The sequence below is a fragment of the Saccostrea cucullata genome, unplaced genomic scaffold (assembly GCF_032062105.1).
Source record: "Saccostrea cucullata isolate Sc308-1 unplaced genomic scaffold, CSIRO_AGI_Scuc_v1 ctg10622, whole genome shotgun sequence".
Classification (NCBI taxonomy): Eukaryota; Metazoa; Mollusca; class Bivalvia; order Ostreida; family Ostreidae; genus Saccostrea; species Saccostrea cuccullata.
In genome coordinates, this window is record NW_026935759.1 from 1 (window position 1) to 24589 (window position 24589).

A 24589-nucleotide genomic window follows, 5' to 3' on the forward strand; every position below is an offset into this window, starting at 1 on the left:
ATAATGAGCTTTACAAACGAAGACAATGTTGTTACCTGCTTTGTCGGCAGGAACCAGTACGTACTGATCGTGTATCGTAAATCCATAACTCTATATCTTAAACGTAATATGATAGGTTTAAAGTCTATTATCTTGTCCAGTTATATGGATTTTAACAGTTCACGGTTGGGTGACCATTTCTTTTTGTGTACTCACCGTATATAAGGCCGTGTTTCGAGAAGATCGGCGGACTGCTCTCCTAGCGTCCACTGCTCTGCAGCCTTACTACGGGTAAGCTTATCTTCCCGTATTCTGAGCACTTTGTACCGTTTTCGGTATTTAGTTATTTGAGCACAGTTCAAAATTATCCCAAAAGTTAAGTTCCCAATATTCTAACATTCACGTTCGGAGCCATTGTGGTCTATTAAATATTTGCATATCGATCCCGATCTAAATTCTCATTATCAAAATTACCTAAGGCTTAAACTTCTAAATAAATAAAGTTACAATACCTATTGATTTTCAAGATTATTTATAGGGTTATTTTCAGAAATTCATCTCATTTGCCATAATTATTTTTCATTGTTTTGTAGAACTGGAAGTACCAGTCCATGTCATTCCATTGTTCATTGTAAATAAATCAACATCCTATTTTCATCATTATTATCTTTTGTCTTATTTTATGATCATCAGGTAGAATTCTCAGGTGGATACTTCCTCTAACCCGACTGTCCCAAGAGCAGAATAATTTATTATTCCCCTCTTGGGGTTGCAGTCATATTACAAATGCCATTGAGCATAACCTATATATTTTTAGTTATTGTAACTGGTGACTATTTTCTTTTAAAGATCTGATCGGAGACTGCAATAAAACAAGTTACACTTTATTTACGCTTTCCCTGGTTGTATATATTTTACAGTCATCCCAAACCGTACTGGACAGGAGACTGGGTCAAAAGGGTCCCTCACTGCAAGCGAGTTCCCCAAGGTTAAACATACAGTCGAAACTAGACACGACAGTATTCCAAACTTTAACTAACATTATAATTACATGTTCATAGACAAAATCAGCATGCCTTACCAGAGGTTTTGAAAAGATATCGAATTTTGAAAATGTTTGCATAATTAAAATAAAAATGTACAAAAATTATAAAACACAAATTCCAGATTTTAATTCATTAAAATTGTTTAAGAAGAGGTGCACAAATCCATTAATAGATATTAAACCTATTGCACACAGATCTTTCATTTACTGGAACTCTTCAACTCCAGAGAAGAACCCCAAAAAGTTCAAACTACGTTGCGTATGACTTCAATGCACATATAGCAAAATGAAATAATTTTTGCAGGAGAAAGATTGAATTTAACATTTATAAAAATGGCATTTTGTTTAATTAAAGGTGATTGAAATATACAGATGTTTAATATTTAATGCAATTAAATATCAATTTACCGTTTTGTAAAGCCAAGAAAAAATAAACATTAGATTATATTTCAGAGAAGTAAAGATTTAGTAAAATTCACATTTTAGAACTTTGACTTCTTCCAGTAGAGTCAATGAAATTTTAGAACTTTGACTTCTTCCAGTAGAGTCACTGAAAGATTATGTAAATTTTAAACTTATATAACATTCATTAGCTTAGAGTTATAACACCCGTTTTGACATTAAAATTAGTAAGGAGTATTTAACTGCATTTAACTGCATGTTCTTGTTTATAGGTCAACGGACAAAGCATACCGGTAGGTGGTCAGTGATGGTGGGTTAGCCAACGAAATGTATTTTTATATCCGGGACCATGGATACAAACTGACCACAAAATATCCTTTTTTGTTCAGGAAAAAGCATTCCAGTCCCCAGTCTTATTGTCAAATAATCAATTCTTTCTTCGCAATTCTTACAGAATTTTGTTTATTTGGAATTTGGTCTTCAGCTTTTTGTATTTTGGACGGATCCTTTGAACATTTATATCAACAGTGGATTGGTTTATACGGATCAAATTCAACAATGCTTACTATAAATCTAGACGATCACGGTGAAATTGTCAATCAAACTTAGTTAATAAACTTTGAAAATCAAGTTTCTTTATTGGCTAACACTATTACAATGATCTGCTATTGAGGACTTCCGCTAATAAGTGGAGTGATTTCTGTCTTATGCAATGCATGGACGATAAGGCGATAGTACCCATTCTGGAACCTAACAGCCAACTCCAGCAGTACGCAGGGTCCATCGCAGAGGGCTTATTAACATTGAGAGGTCCAATTTAACCACCGAGAAGGATAAACAAATATGTGGTATTGTGCCCTCAGTGTGTTTATGTGTGGACATTCCAAACAATAGCAGATCTTTCTATCATGATGATGATGAGATATATTGCAATAACTGACTTTGCACAGGCATTCTATCAAATCCCTCTGGCAAAAGAGTCTATAAAGTACTGCGGTGTGGTATCCCCCTTTCGTGGCGTCAGAGTTTACGATCGTTTAGCAATGGGTGTGCCTGGCTCAGAGACCAGTTTAGAAGAACTGACCTGTGGAGTTTTGGGTGTTTCACTAGAACTCTCCCAGCTCCAGAGAAATGACCTTAACTTGTCTGCATCAAAAACAGTGATCGCTCCAAGGGAAACCACAGTATTGTGGTGAATATGGCGTGAAGGTACTCTTCGTGCAAACCCTCACGGGATTGCTACATTTGCAAACTGTCATTCCAACAGCTGTGGTCGATCCATGCGTTATTGTGCAGGGTGACAGCTACCAGCAGATCCTGCATGTTTTCTGCCTCCTGTTCAGGAGGTAAAGGAGAGATTGTGCTGCGGAAAGTCTAACTAAATTGTTTGAATATTTAAAGGAAATCACTGCTTGAAAAAACACCTTTACAAAACTTTACTTGTGAAGTAAATTTCATTAAAGGTGCACCCAAAAGCAAGGTCATCTTTGTATTAACTTTACAAAAAGTAAAGGTGAAAAGGTAACCTTTAATTACACGAAAAGATAATTAAATATAACCTTTCACCTTTAATGCCATGTTAAAGTTCATTAAATAAACATACAGTCTGTATTGTAGAAAATTCTTATTTAAATGCTGACTATTGTTTAATACACTTATTCTTTGGATTTTCACAGTTAGTTTAAAGAATCTAATCTAGTCAGTACCCAGCATTTTAAGACATATGTCATATATTGTTTTTATTATCTTGTATCCATTTCCAGTGGAAATTAGTATTAGAAATGGTCATCTACAGATTCAAACACTCGACTCATCATTATTTGACAGACTACACCTCAAATAATACAACACCTATGATGTAAGCCTGGTTAGCTTAGTTGGAGCAGCTGGCGTTTATTTTGATACATGTAACAAAACATAAATTTTTAACATACATTACACTGAATGTGAAACAATAAAGCACTGCAATGCATTTGCAAAATAATTTACATGTAATAAATTGTATCCCTATCACTGACATTAAAAACCGCCCAGGCAAAAACCATAGATGGTTAACTATGGAAAACCTGTGTCCGTCGCTATGTAAATAATGTCTCAAAGGAGAATGCCGGACGTGCATTCGGTGCAATAGTTAAAAATGCATGAACATCCTATAATATTTGCATGTATGAAAAAATCAAAATTAAAATACATTTCAACAGTTTTGTTATTTCCATTACCAGTATATTTATACAAATATGATATATATAAAGCCAAAAAATTGTGTGTGTATTGAAGAGCACTGGCTTAGAATGATATGAACATATTACTGAATACTCATTTCTCATTGGCTTTTCTTTGGCAACGCTTACATATACAACCAAAACCATTAATATACATTCCTCGCATACAAAGTATTCCCGCTATACTGCGAAACACAGGAAAAAAATATTATCTGCACCAGGATTGCCTACAACTCTCTGAATTGGATGACATAGAACTTTAATATGTACATTGATATTAATGATAAAGTAATTAAAAATATAACAATGGGAAAAATTGGCATACTGATATTTTTCATTTTCCAATCTAAAATGATCTAAAATATTCTGTATTTTTGCTTCTCATAATATTAAGAGTCAGATATAATACAGCACAAACAATATCCAGTTAACCTTGAATATAAACATTATATTGAGCTATCTTTGACTTTTGTTTTCCTTTAAACATTCAGATACATGTGAGAAAAATAAAAAAAGAAATACAGATGACAAGTATAAATTTCACTTTTCTGCTTATGAAATGGAGGTCTCATTTCACTTTAAAATATAATACTAATACATGTACAATATTTATTCTTTATGGTGCATGTACATATATAAATAAACTTTGCAGTTTAAAATGAATTAAAAATGTGAAAAAAATTACATAAAAGGCTATTTGATTTGCGCTTATTATACACAGGCTAATAACATCTTTAACTTGTAATGCAAAATGATGCATTTTACATATTCACAAACACAAAATATGGTGAAAAATCTATTAGAATAGATGCGGGGATGCAGTTTGCAAAATGCATGAGATCATGTACGAGTCCAGCTTCACCCCATGAGCCTGTCTGTGCTTGATTAAGTTTAGATTTGTTTTTATGTCCGTGGTAAATGTTAGTGTGTTTGCATATGTGTCCAGCTTCACACATTTTCATGTATGTGCTCGACTTCACACGCCTTGGAAAATATGTAATAGGTTGTGGTAGATGCTTGTGTGTTTGCATATGTGTCCAGCTTCACACATCTTCATGTATGTGCTCGACTTCACACGCCTTGGAAAATATGTAATAGGTTGTGGCAGATGCATGTGTATTTGTGTATGTGTCCAGCTTCACACATTTTCATGTATGTGCTCGACTTCACACACCTTGGAAAATATGTAATAGGTTATGGTAGATGCATGTTTGCATATGTATCCAGCTTCACGTATTTTCATGTGTTTGCTTGATTTACACGTCATAAATGTAAAATATGTAACCAAGATGGTGTAAAACATTTACAAGTGTATGATGCACAAAGAGAAAAAAAGTTCTGTGTGTTTTGTTCTGCAAAAAAATAAATTATGTCCTGTTGAGAAACTGACAATCAAAATAAAGTAACATATTCATTTTACATAACTGTACTGAAAATCACACATCCAGTTTAAATGTTTTTCATAATAAAATATTGTTTAAATTAAATTAAATTACTGTACTAAAAATTGAATTTGAGCAAAAACTCTGAATTAATAACATTTAAAACCAAGAATGCTTGCATGTTCATCTATAAATCTCCAAGATATTTACTAGTTAGTTTGTAGCGCCGCATCAGGCAGTCTTATAACACATTTCATAATGTCAGTTTGCATGAATAAATCAATTTATCCTTGTTCCTCATATCTTGCCGAAATTCTAGTCTACAGTTTATTTACACAGCACATCACAAATAGAAACATTCAGGAAATATAATTCACTAAAAATTAAATCCAAGTTAAATAATCACATATGTACATATAAATCCAAGAAATATTAGGTTATATTCCAAGTAAGTAAGTAACTTTATCTATCTCTAACAGTTCTATCTACTAAGTCTTCTATATTTCCATCTTCCTATCTTATTCTAAAATTCTGTCGCACTATATATATACTCAAGATCCGCTCCTGATGATCAGGAGCACATTACATGTATAAGATCCTTAAGATCAGGAATCAATACACAGGGCATTACAATCAGCAGGGGGTTATATAAGATCGCCCCGATTATTATACAGATAAGATGATAATGTGTGAACAATTAAGTATTGAAGAGTTATATTACAGATAAGATATTCTAAATCGCTACAAGTTTACAAATTTTTGATCATATCATTGATAACAGTACATTTTCTTGATCATGACATCTGTTTTGGATTCCCCTCTCTGACATCTTTTCTTGTTCACCAATTAGTTCAACAGTCATCTGGGTACTCAGGTGTTGTACAAGTCCTAATAATAATAATTTTCAAAATTATAAAGAAAAAAATACAATTTTAAATAGGTTTTCATTACTTCTATTGAAATTAAAGCACAAGCTTTTGAAGACATACTTAAGTAACAACACATGTATAACTAAACATAATGGAAATTTAGACAAAGCGACTCAATGTCAAACATATGATAGTGATACATCTGTAATATCCATGAAACTTACTGAGATACTTAAAATGTTTATGGTGTGCTTTCACTAAGCTTAGCAGTATATAAACATCTCTTGACTAAATGTTGAAGTCCAATCCTCACCTGACTTGCACATTCAAATGGATTGGTTCTATGTTGATAATCTCTTTCAACAATCTTCATCACAACATTTGAAAGTCACCCATCTTCAAAATTAAATCTGACGCTCACCTCTCAAGTGTATATAGACTCCCTGTACAAATGCATGGCATGGAAAATAAGATTTTGAATAAAAAATGAATTATCTCCATATCACCATACCTGGCCTCTTTAAACAATGTGAGGAAATATTTTAAATACTTTTCTTTAGATAAAATCATGTAGTAAGTATCCAACAATGTTGAAAAAAGTTATCTCTAGAATTTTACATTTATATTGAATGTAAAAAAAAAATCAAAAGACATTACCTAAAATGGAAATAAAGTACAACTGTGATTGGTGTCTCAGGCACAACAAATATACACAAGACCTTTCCATCCTTAGCAGCATGCATTAGCTCCACATTCCTTGCTTCTACAAAAATATACAATGAAAATTTGTTAAAAAATGAGAGCGAAGCTTCATATTGAATGAAAATTAAATGCATTGTTCCTCTACTTAAAAAAAATCAAAAGGCATTACCTAAAATGGAAATAAGGTACAACTGTGACTGGTGTCTCAGGAACAACCAATAAACACAAGAACTTTCCATCCTTAGCAGCATGCATTAGCTCCACATTCCTTGCTTCTGCAAAAAAATATACAATGAATATTTTTAAAAAATGAGAGCGAAGAGTGTAACATGTACTTCGGGGAACAGGGGAAGGAATTTTGAAGTCAGATTAGTTATATTTCTGCCAGTGTTGGCAGGGGCATAGTATCCGGGGGGCCAGGGGGGCTTGCCCCCCCCCCCCCCACTTTTTCTCCAAAACTAACATACACTATTAAAAATGTACCAAACATGTAGTATAAGAATTGGAACTTAATGTACTTGCCACCAAGAAAAAGTTAAACCTCCCCCTTAACTCCACCCCTTTATTGCCTGCCCCCCTCCCCCCACTTTCAAAAAATAAAAAAAAAACGATGCTACGCCACTGGTTGGGACGGATAAGTTTCCATAATTAAATGAAACAAATTATGCGCAACAAATAAGACACATGTATTACCTTGCAGTCACCGGCCCACATAACGTATACAACTGACTACATCCCAAAACCCTTTCTTTGTTGTTGACTTGGCGGAATTTTCTTTGCCTTCTAGACTGGTTCCCAGCTCTGGTTCCCATACATTGCCGTGAATAAGTCCTACGTTTTATGGTTTTGTTTACAAGCTTCAACATCAATATAATCTCCAGCACATTTACAGCTTGTATTGTAAACTAAACTGAAAACATACTTTACACAAAATTTTTAGCTCAGTATTATGTTATCCTCTTCATTCAAGTAATATGTAAACACTTCTCGAATGTAAAACGAACGATCTACTCTGAACAGTAACCCAAATATGGCACTGTGTATTCGGTTGAATAGCCAATCATTTCAAATCAAGTTGAGCGGGGCTGCATCGTTATTTTGACGAAGTTTGAAACCAGTGGTAATTTTTTGACACTTCATCTAGATTTAAGAAGATTCTTGCCTGAACAACTGCTCGAACTCCCGGGTTGACATGCTCTAAAGGTTTGTTTACGATTTCCAGCCGTTTTTACTTTCACTTTCAGATCAGTACATTGTGCATGTTGTGAAAGAATGAAACTAATCAAAGTCACGGAAAACGACGCTTTGTATGTTATTTTTGCAAGGATATTAGATAAGTACTTTTGATAATTCTAGGATTAAATGTTTATATGCGTCACTTTATTCTGTTAAGGTGTATGAATCATAGGGGCTTTTCTGCAGGATTGATAAATGTAAAATATTTTTAAAAAAATTGTATCTACATTAACCATGTTAACTACACTCTAAAAGTTGCATTAATAAAGATTTTGATTAGGCAAGAAAAATAATGTTGTACGAAAAGTACTACACCTATCAGGGACCTATATATACTAACCTATATAAATGTACATATACTCTCAACTTTGAGAGTTTATTTATTTTTATTTATATCATTTTGTATTTTAAACTGTGTCCATTTTCTTAAAATACAGGTATATTGAATTCAGTATGCAGATTATTGAAGGGAAAACATCAAGACGGGGCAAGGAAGACAACAAAACATGATTACCAAGATTGGGGATCCCAGTGTTCTTTGGTACAAACACATTTATTAATAAATTTCATGAAATCTGTTACTTGAACAAACATTTACATTATTTAGTGCTTGAATTGCTCGGGAGTCAATATCGTCATATATTTGTAAAAAAAAAAATGTTCAATTTCCTTTGTATAGTCTCAAGCTACTCAGCCTACCATGAGAAAATTAAAAGATCTGTCATGAAGAAGAGGCTGGTTCTCAACTTTCATATTATAAATGGCAAGTATTGTTTAGAACTAAATTTAGATTATTCTTGATAAAAAATAACTTAAGGGTGTTTGTCAATTCATAGCTATTATTTGTGATTGCACTGTGTATTAATTTTCAAAATCAATTCATTCTCTGGTGACCAAGTGCAGCAGTTTGCTTCAAACTCATAATTAAAAAAAAATAATATTGACTATATTTGTCCATATGTACAAAATGTTAATCACGGTATGAATTCTATTTCAGCATGATTGTCATTTTCAATTTGAGGGACTCTCACCTAAAGTCCTTTTACTGTTCCATATCAGGAAAAAGGTCATTAGCTGAAACATGCGATTGGGGAAAAAGGTACATATATCCTAAACCATAACTTCAGTATCATTCTGTATACATGTACAGCTAAATTAAATACCGTATAAGTGGAAATGTCCTTTAAAACTGGTAATTTATTTTTAGCGAGATGCTATTTTAGGGACTTTAAAATGCACATTTGAGAAACTAATACAAATAAAACGCAATTAATTTTTAGCAATATTTAATTTTAGCCATCTCAAAACCCTCGCTAATAATGCCAAAATTAAATCCTCGCCAAAAATTCTACTTATACGGTATGTAGCACAATATTGTTCTCTTTGTAAACTGACAACTGAGTAGTCAGGAAACCTATGATTTCTCAATATTTCAGGGATTTATTCTTTGTTTTTGTGTAGTACCCTTAAAAAATATATATTTCTCAAATTTTAATTTATAGGCTTTTTGTGATAAGGGATACATGACCTAACCCATTGATTCTTCATATAATATGTCAATAACAAGAGTTCCACTCATATTATTAGATTAATAAATTTACATTTTTTGCTTTTTGAGGTTAAAGGTCATGTATGAACTGTTTATTTATTAGTAAGGTTGTGGCTTGTTTTTAGTTTTATTTATCATGGTATTGTGAATTCTGATAACAAAAAGCCATTGAAAATATTCATACTTATGCATGGCACTGAAAAAAAAAAATACTTTTTTTTCTTTTAGGAAAAGCATTAGGAAAATGCCTGCATGGGGAGAAAAGTTTTGAACTCTGAAAAGGGAGGTGTGACAAAAACATTTTGACAGTTGTTGATTTCCACTAAAACCAATATCAACAAGAAAGAGGACATAAAATAGTTTTATGTTGATTCGCAACATTAAATTCAAGAATGAACAGTTGGTTTTATTATAAAACATGTCACATACAAAAACATATTAGTGAAATGAACTCTGTCTTTGATTTGTATGTAATTTGCAGGATAGGATGTGGGCACCATATACTGCCAAGAATCTTGATGATTTTGATTTTATGTTTGTAAAAAAAAATGTTTTGTATTGTAATAAACAAAGTTAAAGTCAGCTTTTTCTTAATATGTATATTAATTATGATGTTTACATTTCCGCAACTTATCAATTTGGAAGGAAAACTTATTCATAATTTGAATAAGGCTTCATTCACTGGAATGGAAAACGGAAATTATTAACTTTTGTGGTTATTAAAGATGGTATTCAATTAAATTTAAGGTTTGTAATTATCAGATTGTGGTTATTAAAGATGGTATTTAATTAGATTTAAGATTTGTAATTATCAGATTTAATATTTCCTAAATACTGTGTTTAATTGTTGTAAATGTTAACTTTACTTTTTTGTAAAGTCAAGAAAAAGTGGAACATTACATCATATTTTAGTGCATGTTAAGTTAATGTAAAGGTTACCTTTTCCAACTTTGACTTTTTTCAGAAAAGCCAATTAAAGGCATTGTAAATAATAAATTTACATTATCTTTACTTGTTTTGTAAAGCCAAATTTTCACGCAGTGAATACTAGAGTACCCCGGTAATTAGAATCATTCATATTTAAATAAACTATTTTGTTTAAAACCATCTAATGTTCTTTCAACTGCTTTTAGTAAATCTGCTTTTATATTATTTTCAGATTTTTCAGAATCACCTCTGATCTACCCCAAGTGCCCACCTTTGTGGCTGACTTTGAGAAAGGTATTCAAAATATTTAACTTATGATTTTCGAACTACTTTATATAGTGAATAACTATAAATACGAGGGTTGTTCGAAAATTATTGAGACATTGTGTATATTTTGCTTTCTATTGAATGTCTTTCGGTGAAAATTTGCATATCTGTTTGACATACATTAAGAATTAATAAAAACAAAAAACATTTTACAAATATCAAATATTTTCTGTACAATGGTATATTAATGTGTTATCAGTAGGGGTACCCGGAGCAGTCTCGAAATAAAGTATTGAAAATATGTAACACCGACGTTCTTACTCTTCGTGGACCCATAATAAGAGCAACAATAATTCTGTTTATAGATATAATTTTTCAGCTTTAATTCAAATTCATGTTGTGCAACTTTGATAGAATTTTGATCAGGAATGCGGAGATCATAAAAAAAAAAATTAAGCGCGTCATAGAAATCTGCTAAAAACGAAAAAATGGATTTTGACGTCAATGGCGGAGCAGCGAACTAACTAAAATTTTGCATAGTGCAATTTTGAACTCTTTTCTAGACACATCGACCTGCTAAAATAATAACTACGAGAAGGAATAATGTGTTAGGGTTTTCTTATCCCATTGGTATACATTTCTTTTTATATAATTAATTCAACCAGAGTAAAATCAAAAGCCCCGGACTACCATCAGTTATTACGCTCGGAATTAATATCGTTAACGTTACGGTATCATGTCGTTGATCCTCGTTGCATAAATTGGCACAGCATGATTTTAAGTCATCTTTACCCACAAATGAAAATATTACACTCGGGTAGCAACAGCATACATTTTAAAGGAATAGTTTAAAAAAGAGAATGTCTGATTTTTGTACTAATATATGTAATAACAAAGGAAAAAGATTTAACGCTTCCCGGTCGTTTTACATGCGGAACTATCCCTGGCTGGCGCGACGTTAAAATGACGTAGTGATTCTGCTCCGGGTCGATTGACATATTCATGGTTATAATTTCACCGAAACTTTTCTTATTATCATATGAATTACAAATTTTGCATAAGTGTTATAGTCGTTCTTTATGAAATGTTGATGAATTTTCCTGAAATTATCTTCGTCCTTTATGGAGTAAATGTAATTTTCTCAATAATTTCCGAACAGTCCTCGTATATATATTGTGGTACGAAACAACTTGGTACGATCTAACAATAAATGAGTTTGCAACCTGATTAGTCAGCCCGCGGGCTGACTAGTTATGATACGAAGAACTTCAAATGCGCTTGCGCGTTTTGGAATTCTGGGAGGTAGTTCTGCAGCAAATCACTCTAGCTAATTTCATTTCAGTAAAATAAGTATAGATTAAACAAAGAAATCCCTATTTAACACCACGGTAAACTGTAAATTTAAATTCAACTTAAATAAGCAAGTCATTTATGCTTATTTATTTCTAGAAGCTTTCTACAATCCGACTTCACAGTTTCAAACAGTTTTTAAAACCTGGTTCGCAGTAATTAAACTGGTTCGCATCTGATCGTGAAACGTGTTCTACGCAGTTAAGCATACAGTTGTATGAATTGATATCGCACAGTGTTTTACGCGTTAATTGAAGGTCTTTTGTAAAGTATGTTGAAGGTATTTTATTCATGTATTTAAATCTGCGACATAAACATTGGTTTAATAGAGATTTGAAGTTATTCAGTTTTTACTGCTTTTACTTTCGTTTTCATTACATCATTTCGATCCCGATGCAATTTAGCGAACTGACTTGTTAAAGCATACAACGGATACTTCGAGAATAGACACAACGCTGAGCTTGCTCGTTTGTAATGTCCCCCGCTGAGAGTGGAGGATATTTTATTTCGGTCTGCCTGTCCTTCCATGCCCCTATCTGTAGTTCTGTCTGTATCACTTTCAATTCCTTGAAATATTTAGAGAAGCCCTTGAGCTTTTATAGCGAAATTTTACACAACTCACTATGGAAAACCCCTCTTGATTTTGAGGTAAAAATGTCAATGGTCAAGGTAATGAAATCAGACTAATGTCTGTTTAAACACCTTTGTGTCCGTGCAATATCTCGATAAGCCCTTGAGCTTTAGAAATGAAATTTTATACCACAACCTATGCTGAAAGGAAGACGCCTATAGATTTATTTTGACGTTCAAAGGTCAAGGTAATAAATTCACACCTCTGTGTGAGTGTATGTAAAACTTTCATTTCCAGTCAGTATCAAAAGAAACACTTTTGCTTTTTTTAAATCAAATTTTATACCATAACTAGATCCAACATATGGCCCCATGACCCCCCCCCCCCTTTTTTTTTTTAGATCTGCGCATGCTTTTTTTCCTAAGTGAGAGACACAGATTCTTTGAATTACCTTGCTTAGTGAATAAGACCAATTTTGTTGTGTCAATCAGATTTACGGATTTATAGTTTTCTTACGTTATAGAGGTTTGATAAATGAATTGTTTACCAGTCATTGTGTTGTTTATTTTGTTTTAATTCTACTTTGTTTAAGTTTCAAGTTTAAATTCAGCTAGCTAGGTCAAATGAAAGTAGGATAGTTAACAAACTTAAATAAAAAATACGTATGTCTTAAATTATGCAAAGACTAGGCTAAACAAAGCTTACATGTTACCTGTTTTAATGAAATTTTTCTAATCTAGAAGTACTAGAAAATATACGTACTGGTTACATGTATTTAAGGCCCTTTATTGATATTCTCAATTAAAGGTTCAGTATGGCTGTTACTTTATCGCAGGGGCAAGGGTGTCTTTGTTGTCTAAACACAGTAGCACTGAGTGATTCAACCTGCAACATGACAAACTCTAACAGGGTGATAGTGAAGCTTACGAGGTTCCGTTTGGTGGCCGCGGGATTGTTAAAACTGCCATGTTCCCCATCCTAGCTCATAAATTAAACTCCTTTAGATCCGACGAGATTGGTTTATAATTTCATGGAATTATGTTTTGTGAAATTGAACTTTTTTTACAATATATCTGTCTTTTGATTAAGAGACAAAACATGCAATACCGGTATAATGCATTTTTTTCAGTACCGTAGTACATGTATTCTTCAAAACATTATCACAGAGAAGAAAAATCCACTGGCTGACTCTCAAAGCTTTTTTTAAAAGCTAAACTTGTACTGGCTTTGTGATCCCTCGTGGTTCCCGAGCCCCTGTATTGGCCTGTAGCTGAGCTCGCAGACTTATATGTCACTACAACTGGTGTCAGAAGTGACCGATTCTACGTCCTGTTGAAAAATTTACATATCCTTTTACTGATTTTTCTTGTATTTTGATTAGCGTAGGGCAATAGTGTCGAGGAAACTCGGACATTCCCGCGTTTTATCAAACTTGGTTTCACGTAGAAAAGAAGAAATTAATCTATCAAGTGTGATAATATTCCTATGCTACTATTTGACAATCATTTTTGAAATTTTATAATTCTATCTCATTCTCCATTTAGCGTCAGTGTTGATTTTTAATTTGTAAACTTGGACAGGAAACCCATAGCTGTCACAATTCGAAATTTTTTTTTTTTTTCAATTACATACAAATTTTTGCGATATCATTAAAGCAATTTTATTTTGGAGTTTTTGTTTGAATTTCTAATTTCATACGTCATATTATTTTTGTATTCAACCCTTCAATCTTCATATAATCATACTGCATATTATTTTGTTCATGTCATTGTCTGGACCAAAAATACAAGCTTTTCTCAGCAAGCCACAAACAACACCACAAGGGTCACTGTGTTACACACCTATTCTTCTGTCAGACAGCAAAGGTTTTGCTCTTAAAAATAAGACCCCCCTGAGATTTGTCGAGTTTTGGTGCCAAAGTGGCCTGCAAACTGAAAAGACCATAGATCAACTTGAACACAGATTGGAGTCCAGAGCCTTTCGTTCAGCATTGATTTATATTTGGCTTGGGACTTGTGACATTACCAGAAAAGAGGGGAAGATTACTCAAGTTCGCTGCTGGGACAATACTGTCGTAGATACCATTACCGCACAATACCGAAGAGCCATAACAATTGTATCCAAGTTCAAAGATATAAAAGTGAAATTCATTGAAATACCGTGCTACTCAATTGTGGCATATAATCGGCACAAAGGTCATTCCAATCCAGACTTATTCAAAAGCCAAGACATTGAAATTTGCAGGCAAGTGGAAGCTTTAAATGCAAATATTCGTGCTATAAATTCAGAAATTGGACAATCTACTTTGCGATTTAATAAGGACATAACACGCAGACGCAAGGACACGGACAATTGCAAGAAGAAGAACAAAGGTGTAAGGATCTCTTACAAATTTTCTGTTTTTTACGACGGAATCCATCCAGGTACAGAATTGGCCCTGATCTGGAGCAGAAGGTTGACTGAGGACATTAACAGAAGTTGTTTCAGAGTTTTACCAGAAGACATTTTGGACATACAAGTATCTGAGGAGGATTTAAAATCAATAGAATAATGCCTGCTATAAACTTGAATACTCTGTCTTATGAGGACCTAATTGAACTCGAAGGAATTGGTCAGCACAGAGCCACAGCTATCCTTAAACTACGGGAGGAAAAGGGCTTTATAACAGAGGATGACATACGCCAATTCCTACAGGGCACCTATAGTACCATAAGAACTCTATTGGATGAAGAAAAAGTTTCTATAGACACACCACCACAGTTACTTCAGGCACTTAAGAAGGAATGGGATGACCGAATGGAAAAAATATCGAGTGATTTTAAGGAGCAAATGAAAGCTACGCAAGAACACTATGAACTCATGCAAACACAGTTTGAGGAAAACCTGAGAAAAACATATGAAGAAAAGTTACTGAAAATAAATGAAAATGCTGTTGGTAATTTGGCTCCACATGGTGTTTATGGTGGTGGTAACCCATGGACGAAACCTAAAATGGATATCAAAAAGGAAAACACCTCGTTACCTAGTGACAGTGCTACTGCTAATTGTGGCTGGCTTTTGTCTGGCCCGCCCAGTGGGAACACTGCTGCTAAGGTAACCACAGATGGAAATTCACAAAAAGTGAAAAGTGGACAGAAGCCCAATCTCATGACCAGTTATCAAACTATGGGTCCCCCCCCCCACCAAAGATGGCTACCTTGGATGGAAAATCGGAATGGAATCCATACATTGTGCAGTTCAACATGATAGCGACAAGATATAACTGGAACAATGAACAACGACTGGAACGCCTAGTTGAATCTTTGCGTGAAAAAGCATTAAAGTATTACTGTACATGTTCAGCCCAAGTACAGAGCAGTTTCTCTTCACTTTGTGCAAAGATGAAAACAAGATTTGGCCAGCGAGATCTCCCTCACACAATTAGGAGGAATCTCCAGGATATCAAGCAAGGTGACCAATCTGTTGATGAATTTGCAGAAAAAATCCAGGAGATGGTAAGTGAAGGTTACCCACAGGCTCCAGACTGTGTAAAAGAAACGATAGCTACTGACACTTTCCTGAAGGGCCTCGAAAATAAAAGAGCAGCACTTACAACTATGGACAAAGATCCTCCTGACCTTGAGACCGCCTTACAACTGGTTAAGGCTGCACTCAATAATCAGAGATTTAATCTTAGGCGCTAAGAAGCCGGAGGTGAGGAAGGTTCGTTTTGAAGAGAATGAAATTGATAGTGACTTGGGCTTGTTGAATGAATTTGAAGTTAGACCAATACGACCCCAAAGCAGAGTAGACAAACTTTCAGAAGAAATAGCTGAACTCAAAAGTGGGCTGGAGGCGACCAATGCTAAAGTGGATAAAATCATTACCCTAATGAATAAACAACTTTCCACAAGGTCACAATCTCCACCACGGAAAACAGAAAGTACATCTAGTTCTGTTTCCAACTCTTCACCACTCAAAGCAGCACAGTGCTTCAACTGTGGACAACCAGGTCACTTTGCTAGAGAATGCCAAAGGCCACACAGGTCCCGTTCCCCATCCCCTAGATCACCGAGGAGAGAAACAAGGACTAGTCCAACCAGTTTTGACATACGAATGTATGACAACAGCCAAACACATCCATACAACTTGATGCTAGGGATCTCTATTAACGGAAAACCTGTTCAAGCTATTGTCGACACAGCAGCCCAGATAACAGTTATCAGCCAAGCTTTCGCCAACACCTTCACCCCACCCTTAGTTCGTGGAGAAAAAGTAACCATGAAGGGTGCAGGAAATTCTAACTCTATTGAGGCTAACTACTGTAAAAACATTCAGATTTGTAATGGGAACACACAAGAAGATCCCATCACCTGGACTGCCCTTATAGCTGACATATCTGATCACGTCATCTTAGGTCTGGATTTTCTAAAAGCACAAAACGCTACCATTGACCTTAATGAATTACAGATAGTCCTTGGTGGCAAACGGATGAATGCAACTCTACTAGATGCAGGCGGTAAACAAGTTCAAATAGCTAGAGTCAAATTAAGTCAAAAAGTGAGAGTTGAACCATTTTCATCAATGCAGGTTCTTGGCCATTTGGACCAACACATAGCTGGTACCTTGGTTTTCAAACCATGTCATAATGTTAAGGGATTGCTTTCACCACATGCTTTAGTTGATAACAGTGATCAAGTGTCAGTCCTCTTGCGCAACTTGTCAACAAGACCAGTTAAACTTCAGAAAAATTTAGTGATTGGGACTGTTTCCGAAGTGGACAAAGTCGCCAATGGTGAAAAACTACAAGACCACAGCAAGACAAATGAACATTTTCCTGTCGAATTACCAAACCACTTGATAGACCTAACAGATAGATCAACAAGAGATCTAACCTCAGAGCAAAGTCAAAGTGTTAAACACCTTCTTCTGGAATTCCAAGACATTTTTTCTAAAGGCGACTTTGACTTGGGACTGTTTAAAGGGATCCAACACAAGATAAACACTGGCAATGCCCACCCGGTGAAATCCAAATTGAGGCGCACACCACTAGGATTCCAATCAGAGGAAGAGGAGCATCTAAAAAGTATGCTGGACAAAGGTATCATTGTTCCGTCAGTTTCTGAGTGGTCGTCAGCACCGGTCCTGGTGCGGAAAAAAGATGGGACTGTTAGATATTGTATTGATTTCAGGGGAGTTAATAAAGTCACCAAGAAAGATGCTTTCCCACTCCCGAACATGGAGGAATGTCTAGACACTCTTGGAAAAAACACTTTTATGAGCACGCTTGACATGGCACAGGGATATTATCAGATAGAGGTAGACCCTGATGATAGACACAAGTTGGCATTCATCACAAGGTATGGCCTATTTGAATTTGTACGAATGCCATTTGGAACATGCAATAGCCCTGCAACCTTTCAACGGGTGATACAGTTAGTTTTACAAGGTCTTAACTGGAAAGAATGCCTTGCTTACCTAGACGATGTCATAGTCTTAGGTCAGAATTTTGAGGAACATTTAATAAATCTAAGAGCGGTATTTGAAAGATTTAGGACCCATAACGTCAAACTAAAACCAAAAAAATGTCATCTCTTCAGGAAGGAGCTTCAGTTCCTTGGTCGCTTGTTTGCAGAAAAAGGAGTCAGTATCACCACCGAGAGTGTGAAATGTATGGCAGAATGGCCGACACCCAAATGCAAGAAGGACCTTGAAGCATTTCTTGGGTATGTTAACTACCATAGAGAGCATATAAAGAGTTTTGCAGAGATAGCAGCACCTCTGTACACTCTCACAGGACCAAAGACAAAGTCTATCTGGAATGAAGAGAAGGACGCAGCGTTCATTTCCCTTAAAGAGGCAATGACTAACCCTGCAGTTCTGGGATATCCCTCTGATGATGGCATGTTCATATTGGACACGGATGCTTCGGACATGGCTATTGGAGCAGAACTGTCCCAGATCCAGTGTGGTAAGGAAGTCTTAATCAGTTTTAACAGCAAGACCTTGACATCTACTCAACGGAAGTACTGTTTTACTAGGAGGGAGTTGCTAGCTGTTGTAGCATTTTCTCGTCATTACCGATACTATCTACTGGGCAGACCTTTCATTTTGCGGACAGATCACAACAGTCTGGCATGGTTAATTGGGTTCAAAAATATTGAGGGGCAACTAGCTCGCTGGCTAGAAGAGTTATCACAATATGATGTTACCATCCAGCACCGAAGTGGAAAGAAACACCAGAACGCTGATGGCCTCTCAAGAATGTCAACAAATGATCTGTCCTGTGACTGTTACAATGCTGGTTGTGATGTCAGTAGACTACCTTGTGGGGGCTGCAGTTACTGTCGACGGATGCACGCTCAATGGGAACGCTTCCAGGAGGATGTTGATGATGTAATCCCCCTAGCAATTAGGACCCTCCAAGAAACAGATAAACCAAATGAAACACCTAACACCATAGACAAGGATGCATGTAACTGGGCTTCTGCCTTAACAGATGAAGAAATCAGAGATGCACAAATGCAAGATTTAAACACAAGTACCCTAATGAAATGGAAGACAGAAAACTATGTTCCAACTGAACTGGACCTGTCCCTTTCCAGTAGAGCTGTAAAATACTTTTGGAACTGCTCATCGCAACTACAAATTTTGAATGGTATCCTTTTCTACGAGTGGTTAGATGGCTCTATGTCCCGACTATTGCTTGTGGTCCCAAAGTCACTACAAAATTGTGTTCTAGAAGGATCTCATGACAACAAATTAGCAGGCCATATGGGACAGCAGAAAACCCTACAGAAGGTGAAATCAAAGTATATCTGGTTTGGAATGAGTTCAGATTGCGAGTCTTATGTCCGAACGTGCCCAGTATGTAATGTCAACAAGAAAGCCAATGTACATGCCAAAGCAGGCCTTGGCCAATACCATGCTGGAGCACCCTTAGAAAGAGTGCATATTGACCTGATGGGTCCATTTGTGGAGTCTAGTGGAGGGAACAAGTACATTTTAATGATAGTCGACCAATTCACCAAGTGGTTAGAGTGTTACGCACTGCCTGATCAAGAAGCGGAGACAGTAGCAACATCATTTGTGGAAGGTTTTGTATCTCGATTGGGGTGCCCTCTCCAGGTTCACTCTGACCAGGGTAGAAATTTCGAGAGCCGCTTATTTCAGGAAGTATGTAAACTCTCCAGATAACAAAGACGAGAACCACCCCGTACAGGCCTTGCTCGAATGGACAGGTCGAAAGATACAATCGTCTTGTTCTCCAAGCCATCCGATGTTATATGGAAAACATCTCACAGCAGAAAGATTGGGACCTACACCTCCAACAAATAGCTGGGGCAATCCGTGCCACTGTCAATCGACAAACGGGATTCACACCAAACAGAATGATGCTGGGGAGAGAAGTCTCTCAACCTTTAGATATAATGTTAGGAAGGAAGATACCAGGACAAAAACCAGCAGGATATGTGGAAAATTTGGAGGAGGCTCTTTCAGTGTGTCATCAAGCTGCGAGGGACAACTTGGGGGAAGCACAACTCCGTCAGAAGAGGGCCTATGACATAAAATCAAACACAAGAAGCTATGAGGTGGGTGATGTGGTATATATGGTAGATACCTCTTCCAAAGAACGCCAATCGAAGAAGTTGAGGAAGCCATGGATAGGCCCTTTTGTCATTGTTTATAAGATTAATCATGTGCTATACAGAATCCAAGGGAAAAAGGAAAACAAGGTGGTCCACCATGACAGATTAAAACTTTGTCAAGACAGAGATCTACCCTTATGGCTTAAAAGACTACGACATTCAGTTCTTCACCCAGAACCCAATGACAAGGAATCCAAACTGCAAAATCAAGTACAGGAGGAATTACCGCAGTCCAGCTCTTACGAAGATGATGCCGTAGACCTCACAAATGAAGGACATGAGAATGAACCATCTTATGATCTGGAGATCTGCCAAAGACCCGCTCGAAAACGACAGTCACCTAAATGGTTGAAGGATTTTTGTCTTTTGGACGATTAATCATTATGTTATTGGAAATTTTGATTAGAATTATATGTATTTGAATATCTTTTCCTTCTTATCCACTCCTCCCTCTGTAGAATTTATATGATTTTTTTTTATATTTGTATAATTATGCTTTTTCTTCCAGGATGTGTTCCAAATGAACTTTTATTCCCTTCTGATGATGTTTTATTTGCATATTGTCAAAGTGGCTTGATTTTTCTGGCCCAGCTGACTATTTCAAAAATTTAATACGCACTGTACATCTCTTAAAAATTATGAGGGGGAGGAGTGTGGTACGAAACAACTTGGTACGATCTAACAATAAATGAGTTTGCAACCTGATACTGGCTTTGTGATCCCTCGTGGTTCCCGAGCCCCTGTATTGGCCTGTAGCTGAGCTCGCAGACTTATAGGTCACTACAATATAACCGGAACGTAATATCAGAATTTTAAATATCGATAAAATGAACATAATCTTGAATACTTGTGAATCGTATGTTGAGCACAATATTTTTTAAAATTATGTAACAATAAAAAGGGGTTTCTTTAGTATTTTTTTTTCATTTATCATATTGAATTCCTTCTTAAGCGCCTGGAAAGCCAACCGTCAAGAACTCCCAAACAGCCTTATCAAAGAATGTGCCTTTCACTTTGGCCAGGGAGTGCGATGGAAATTCCAGGAATTGGGGCTTAGGACAACCTCCACCAAGCGTTATATGGAGTATCGGTACATCAGGTCCCTGCTGGCACTGCCTTCCCTATCCTCTGCAGACTCCCAGTCAGCTTTCGACCGACTCACAGGAACTCCAATAGCTTGTTTCCTACATGGACACCAACTGGGTTGGAAGTGCAGATTGGCTGCTCAAGAACTTGATTGAGAGGAGATAATGGCATATCACCCATTAAGTCAATAAGACATTGAAAGTGGTGGACCACTACTTTTTGCTTGTTTGTATTTACCTCAGTATTAAAGGAAACATTATTTTTGTGCAGATGTCCTCATAATAAAGAATGAATAGCTTAAATTTTACATTTTATGAATAAACCTATCAGGATCAAAACAAAATAAAATAAATCACAAACATATTGCTTTTTGGCACAGTAGAAACTAATTTATATCACATGAAAAAGGAAAAAAAAGTCATAGCAGCTTAACAATAACAAGCTGGATCTGATTCAGTGCTTGCACATCAACTTGCCGCTTACTTAAGTGTTCAAAAACAATTTTCAAAATATATAGTTTTAGTTAAATGTGCACAAATGAAAATGTTATGGGGAAAGAAATCAACATTTATTTACTGCAACTTTGCTTTGTTTCAATTTCTCTTTCATAGAGATTTAAAAGTCTATCTAGTCTTGCCATTTTATCCGTGTGCATCTGTTCCATTTTCTCATTAAACTCCTTGATATGCCTCTCAAATACTTCCATTACGTCTGCTCTGATTTCTTTCCAATGTGTCTACCATTACTGTTGGCTTTGTGCTTTCTTTTGTACCGTACATTACATTAAAATACATGCGACAGTGCTGATTGCATAATCCATGTACAAAATTACATATATAGTCAATATAAACTATGCATAGTCTTCTGTGTCTCTGCACTCAGTTTGGTACAACTTGCTGTTTAAGTAGTTTTTACATTAAAAGTACAAAACTACAGTTAGCTCTATCTATAGCTATAGTTTTACCTTAATAAAAACGCGACAAATACACTGTATTTAAAATGTGGTGCTCCTCGCTCTCTCTTATAGGATGCTACCCCCCCCCCCCCCCCCCCCCACACACACACACAATTCCGTCAAGATCCACCACTACATTTCTTCTCTTTTAATCTCTCACTCTCTACCATCGGCTCATACATTCACCTCTTTCGTTGGCTCGCGTATATTACAGTGTTAAAAACGAGAAATAGTGCTTTTGTTTTAATTAATTATAATTCAATTTCTATGGTTATGTCTGAGTTTTGAGGTAGATATTTACTAAATAAATCCAGAAATATTATTTTAATTTGAAAAAATCCTGCAAATATCAGATTTTATACGTTATGTCAATAATCTAGACTTATTTATAAAATTGCTTATTTTTGCATTAATTAACGTAGCTTTAGAGGATTCAAACCATTTTTGGCGTTATTTCTCATTTTTTGTTAAAAATGAAAGCTACTTTCGGTCAATCATGACAAGTCATTAGAATAATTTTGTTCCTGGGCACTTTTTTCTCGCAGTGATGAAAGGCGCTTTGCACCACATTCTGCGCTCGCTATAAGTCAATACCATTTTATTATAACATAATCCGCAAAAAATATCTCCTCTGAATTCTCGCACTTTTCAAGTGATGCATAGCTTTCCTATACATCACCTTGTGTCCAGCATTTGTGAGGTTAAATGTGCAATATCGGGGGATTGAACACCCCAACAAGTAGTCCAATTTGCATACAAATCAAATTTTCTCTTCATCAATACGTTGTTTAGAGCTCACAGCGCTGCGCGCAATATTTGCTTGCAATAAATTGATATACTATTATGCAATTATTCTGATAGTTATCAATTTCACTTTCCATTACTTAAGTATCAGCAGAAAATATGTTAGAAGGGACAAAAGTATGATCACATTCCAATGGCCAGTACTTTGGAACATGTGTGCTGACCAGCATGACAAAGTATAAAAAAATCCATGAACTATTCACGCCAGAGAAGCGTGTACAGAAATTGACTCAGTAAAGAAATCCCTTATTGTGAAAGGATTCAACCAGAAACAAGATGGCGCCATGACCTTGAATGAAGCTTCCAAGGTAAAACTTAATGTAAATATACATACATGCTATATATTCGGACAAATTGGCGACATGTTTACATTCGATACGAAATAAGGTCAATTTTCAAGTATAGATATTGCAGTAAAAAACATGAAATAAATAATTAAACTTACCTAGTACTTTGTGAGATGCCCTTTTAGAGAATTACATTCATTAATCTCCGGGGAATAGATCGGTAGAGGCATTTAACGAAGTCTGGGCTGATCTCCCTCCAAATACAATGGATTTCGTGGAATAGATCATCCTTACTTGCGATCCTCCCAACTCGTGTCTGTAACTTTCTCTTGATAAGTAACCATAGATTCTAGATGATATTGTTATCGGGACTTTGTGCAGGCCGGCTCATTCCAGTTATTCTATTTCTGTGCATAAATTCCTGAGTAGTTCTCGCACGATGTACGGGGGCGTTGTCATCCTGGAATATATAGTCACCAGATGATAAATGGCGAGCTATAACTGGCCACAGATTTTTATCAAGAATATCCTGGTATTTTTCAGCGTTAAGTCGTTTTCAGCCGTGATGGTACCAATTCCATGCCAAGTAATACACCCCAAGATCATGACCTCAAAGCATGGTTTCGAACGGCGCTGAGACACCAAATCAGGCCTCCACCCTTCACCCCTCTTACGCCAAACGAACACCCTTGAATCACGTCCAATAACAATTTTTGATTCGTCCGAGAAAATAACTTTCTTCCAAAATCCTTCCACTGTTAACTTTCGTTTTTCCCGGCACCATGACAATCTCTTTCTTCGATTTACCTCCCTTATCACTAGTTTCTTCTTTGATACACGTCTTGTAAATCCATGTTTATGTAAATGAAGTTGTAATGTACGCTTAGATACGGGAATATTCCTGTTTTCATTAAATTTATTTGTGATTTCTGTTAGACTGTCCCTCCTGTTAACTTTAACTAACCTTTCTAAGTATCTATAGTCACGTTCTGTCACAGAAGGCTGTCGACCACTTCGCGGGATGTTTTCCACTGAACCTCTCTCTTCAATACGTTTTTTCAGTGATCCAATGGTAAATTGGGATACACCGAGAACATCTGCCACATACCTGACAGTTTTTCCCTCATCAAGTAATTTCTTGGTGACTTCTTTCACCTAACTACTGAGTTCTTTTCCTTTTCTACCCATATCACTTTCAGCCGTCAAAATTTGTAAACAGAGCAGGTTAAAAAATAAAATCACGTGTCATAAAAATTTGTCACATGACCATCAGAGGTTAAAAATAACTACGTAAAATACCAGCGATATTTTTAAACCTTTTTATTTAC

The 24589-nt window shown here is 35.7% G+C and overlaps 3 long non-coding RNA genes across 3 annotated transcripts; 2 read left to right on the forward strand and 1 right to left on the reverse strand.

Moving 5' to 3' along the window:
- Positions 1–5696: 5696 nt before the first annotated feature.
- On the reverse strand, positions 5697–7376 carry LOC134243693 (uncharacterized). Its single transcript, XR_009987093.1, has 5 exons — positions 7295–7376; positions 6771–6876; positions 6557–6662; positions 6213–6342; positions 5697–5918 (listed from the first exon to the last, which is right to left on the reverse strand). It is a non-coding gene; the product is annotated as an uncharacterized LOC134243693 (long non-coding RNA).
- Positions 7377–7670: 294 nt separating this feature from the next.
- LOC134243694 (uncharacterized) lies at positions 7671–8595 on the forward strand. The gene is made up of 3 exons (XR_009987094.1): positions 7671–7804; positions 8275–8378; positions 8517–8595. It is a non-coding gene; the product is annotated as an uncharacterized LOC134243694 (long non-coding RNA).
- A 242-nt stretch (positions 8596–8837) lies between these two features.
- Positions 8838–9968, forward strand: LOC134243695 (uncharacterized). The gene is made up of 2 exons (XR_009987095.1): positions 8838–8936; positions 9615–9968. It is a non-coding gene; the product is annotated as an uncharacterized LOC134243695 (long non-coding RNA).
- The last annotated feature ends 14621 nt before the right edge of the window (positions 9969–24589 follow it).